Source organism: Pteropus vampyrus, unplaced genomic scaffold (genome assembly GCF_000151845.1).
Source record: "Pteropus vampyrus isolate Shadow unplaced genomic scaffold, Pvam_2.0 Scaffold55, whole genome shotgun sequence".
Classification (NCBI taxonomy): Eukaryota; Metazoa; Chordata; class Mammalia; order Chiroptera; family Pteropodidae; genus Pteropus; species Pteropus vampyrus.
This window is the reverse complement of record NW_011888836.1, coordinates 284,164-288,705: the sequence shown is the minus strand read 5'-3', so window position 1 is coordinate 288,705 and position 4,542 is coordinate 284,164. Positions and strand designations below refer to the sequence as shown.

The following is a 4,542-nucleotide window of genomic DNA, read 5'->3' as shown; positions in this document are numbered from 1 at the left end:
TTTAGCCACATCTACTTTCTTCCTGCCTCAACCCATTATTATTAATGTTCGGCAACCATTATTCTGGTCTCAATTTCTAGAATGTGTACGTTTCAAAACTGCTCTGTAAATGGAATCATAAATTATATAGTAACTTTGTTGATTGGCTTTTCATACTCTGAAAAATTTTCTGGAGATTCATACAGATTTTTGCAAATACAGTTCCTTGGTATAGATGTATCACAGTTTACTATTATTTTTTTGACTGCCAAATCTTTACATTTCCTTCAATAATGTGTGAGTGATCCTGTTTCTCACATCCTTACCAGCATTTGACGTTGTCACTCTTTTTTATTTTATCTATTCTGATAGGTATGTAGAGAACCCATTGTGGTTGTAATTTCATCTTCCATATTGCTGAAAATGTTGAACATCTTTTTATGCGCTTACTTGCTATCTCAATATTATACACACACACACACACACACACACACACACACACACACACACACACATATACACATATATATGTATGTATACATATGGTTTGCAATTCTTTTCACCCAATCCATACCTTCCTTTTCATTCTCTTAAAAGTGTTTTTCACACAGCAAAAAAAAAATTAAATTTTTATTAGGTCTACATCATTTTTCCTTTTATGTGTCATGCTTTTAGGGTTAAATCTAAGAACTCTGCTTAGTCTTAGATAGTGAAGATTTTTTCCTTGTTTTTTCCTAAAAGTTTTATAGTTTTACATCTTCCTTTAAGTCCATAATGCATATTGAGTGAATTTTTTATAGTGTGAGAAATTTAAATTGAATTTTTTTCCATCTATAGATGTCTAATTACTCTAGTACCATTTATTGAAAAAGCTCTCTTTTCTCCATTTAATTTATTTTACACCTTTGTTAAAAATCAGTTAGAAATACTTATGTGGGTTGATTTCTGTTTTCTAAATTTTATTCCATTGACCATGTTTCTATCCCTCTGATAATAACTCACTATCTTGGTTACTTTAGCTATTAGTAAATCTTGCAATTAAGTAGTCTGATTCTTTTATTCTTTTCTATCAGAAAAATATTCGGTTTTACCTTCATTTTCTTATGTAAATTTTAAAGTAATCTTTATATGTCTATGAAATACCTTGCTAGGATTTTGATAGGATTACAATAAGCCTATATATAAATTTGGAGACAATTGACATCCTCACTATATCAAATCTTCCGAACAATTAACATGCTACATCTCTCTATTTATATGGATCATCTTTGTCTTCTTTCATCAACATTTTGTAATTTTTGGCATACAAATTCTATACATAATGTCTTTTATTATTTATATTTAAGCATCTAACATAAAGTCGTTTTCATATAAGTTTAAGATAAATGTCGAATATATATATTTTTTGTTTTTCTTTGATGATTTTAAATGGCATGGTAGTCTTTCCATTTTAGAATTCATATGTTCATTACTGATAGATAACCTTGACTTTCTTGCCTTATAGAACTGGATAAAATGTCCAGCACTATGTTGAAGATGAGTGGTTAATGTAGATATTCTCACACTGCCCTCCCAGTCTTAAAGAAAAAGCATCAGTGTTTCACCTTTAAGTGTAATGTTACGTGTAGATATTTTATAGATTTCCTTTATTCATTAAGTGAAGGACATTATTCTTTATTCCTATTTTTCTGAGAGATTTTATCTTAAATGGGCATTGAGTTTTGTCAAATCCTTTTTCTACAGATAGATATGATGTGATATTCCTACTTTAGCTTCTTAATATGTAGAATTACAGTGATTAATTTTTGAAAATTGAAAGAGGCTTGCATTCCTGGAATAAATTTTACTTGGTCATGGTATATAATCCTCTTTATATGTTGCTGAATTCTATATGCTAATATTTTGTTAATGGATTTTGCATCTACATTCATAAGATCTATTGGTCTGTAGTTTTCTTTTCTTTTTTTTGTACTGTCTTTTGATAGTTGTGGTATCAGAGTAATAATAGCTTCATACAATGAATTGGGAAGTGTTCCTTCCTCTTTCATTTTTCTGAAAGAGATAGTGTAAAAATGGTGGTAATTCTCTAAACATTTTGTAGAGTTTTTCAGTGAAACCACATTGACCTCAATTTTCTTTTTTGAGAGTTTTTAAATGATAAATTCAATATCCTTTATAGTTATAAATTTTTCCAATAAACTATTTCATATTTGCTGAGTGGTAGTTATCTACATTTTTCAAAGACTTGGTTTATTTCATCTAAGTTTTCTCATTTATGCATGTAAAGTTGTTTATAGTATTACCTTATCATTCTTTTGATGTCTACTTGGACTGTACTGATATCTTTTCTATTTTATTCCTGATATTGGTAATTTACATCTTCTCACTTTTATTCTTTGTCAGTTCTCCTATAGGTTTGTCAAATTTAATAACTTTTCCAAATAAATAGTTTTGTCTCATTGATTTTCACTATTGTTCTTAACTTTTCCATTTTATTAATGTCTGCTGTTAGTATTATTTTCTCCTTGTGCATGATTTGAGTTTATTTTGCTCTTTTTTTTCAAGTTCTTAAAGTAAGAATTTGGTATTTAGAGTACTGATTTGTTTGAGAGTTCTCTTCTTTTTTTTTTTTTTAGCTGTTCTTTACATATACCTGAGTGGTCTGATTTTTCTTTATTTCCTTATGCATTTTTTTTTTAGGCAAGGCAACCCTTGGTTGACCTCACATATTGCAAGGAACTTGTCAGCTTATGATCTCTTATTTTTTTTATTTTTTATGGCCTACAACACCTGGTCTTCTGAGGTGGTCTCCCATCCAAGTACTAACCAGGCCCGATCCTTCTTAGCTTCTGAGATCAGACGAGATTGGGCTTGTTTGTTCAGGGTAGCATGGCTGTAGACTCTTTATGCAATTTTAATCACAATATCATACAATATTATATTTCAGGAGTACAACATAGTGATTAGACAGCCATACAACCCACAAAGTGATAACCTCAATAAACCTAGTACTCATATGCCACTGTACATAGTTATTACAATGTCATTGACTAAGTTTCTTCTTCTATACTTTATATCTTCATGACTATTTTGTAACTACCATTATTTACTTCTAAATTCCATTCCCCTTTTTTACCTACCCCTCCATCCCTCTCCTATCTGGTAACCCTCAAAATATTCTCTGTATCTATGAGATTGTTTCTGTTTGTTGTTGTTGTCATTTTATTTTGTTCTTTAGATTCCACATGTACATGAAATCATGGCATTTGTCTGTATCTGACCTATGCCACTTAGCACAATACCCTCTATGTCCATCATGAAATATCTTTTCTCATCATTTACTTTTAGTCTGTGTGTGTCTTTTAATCTGAAGTGAGTCTCTTGTAGGCAGCATATGTAAAAGTCTTGTTTAGTCACTCTATCTTTTGATTGGAGCATTTAATCTAGTTATATTTAAAGTAATTATTGATAGATATGTAGTTATTGCCATTTTGTTATTCTTTTCTTTTTCCTTCTTTTTCTTCTTAAAGAAGTGATTACATTTCCTGTAATTCTGGTTTGGTATTGATGAACTCCTTTAGCTTTTTCTTGTCTGGAAAGCTCTTTATCTGTCCTTTGATTCTAAATGATAGCTGTTCTGGATAGAGTCATTTTTGTTGTAGGTCCTTGCTTTTCATCACTTTGAATATTTCACACCAATACCTCTGGCCTGCAGAGTTTCTGTTGAGAAATCAACTGACACACTTGTAAAAGTGCTCTCATAGGTAACTAATTGATTTTCTCTTGCTGCTTTTAAGATTCTTTCTTTGTCTTTAATCTTTGGCACTTTAATTATGATGTGTCTTGGTTTGGGCCTCTTTAGGTTCATCTTGGTTGGGACTCTATGTGCTTCCTCAGCTTATATGTTCATTTTCTTCACCAGGTTAGGAAAGTTTTCCATCATTATTTCTTGAACTCTCTCTCTCTTCTCCTTCTGGTATTTCTATGATGTGAATGTTGGAATACTTGATGTTGTCCAAGAGGTCCCTTAAAGTATCCTCATTTTTAAAATTTTTTCTTCATGTTACTATTCTGATCAGATGTTTTCTCCTACTTTATCTTCTAAATCACTGATTCAATCCTGTTTCATCAAATCTACTGTTGATTTTCTCTAATGTATTCTTTATTTCAATTATTATATTATTCATTTCTGACTGGATCTTTTTTATGTTTCTTATCTCCATTTTTAAGTTTCCTATTTCTTTGTTGAAGTTCTCACCGAGATCATTGAGCATTCTTATAACTAGTGTTTTGAACTCTGCATCCGGTAGATTGTTAGTTTCAATTTTATTTAGTTTTTTTCTGGAGCTTTGTTCTGTTCTTTCATTTGAGACATGTTTCTTTGTCTCCCCATTTTGGCTGCCTCCCTATGTTTGTTTTTATGTATTAGGTAGGACAGCAATATCTTCTGGTCTTAGTAGAGTAACCTTATGTAGTAGACGTCCTGTGAAGCCTAGTGGTGCAGTCTCCCTGGTTACATGAGGTGGGTACTCCAGGTGTGTCCCTTGTAAGGGTTGTACTTCC

The 4,542-nt window shown here is 31.2% G+C and overlaps 1 pseudogene; it reads right to left on the bottom strand.

The window, feature by feature from the left end:
* Positions 1-2,757: 2,757 nt before the first annotated feature.
* On the bottom strand, positions 2,758-2,880 carry LOC111739892 (annotated as a pseudogene).
* Between the last annotated feature and the right edge of the window lie 1,662 nt (positions 2,881-4,542).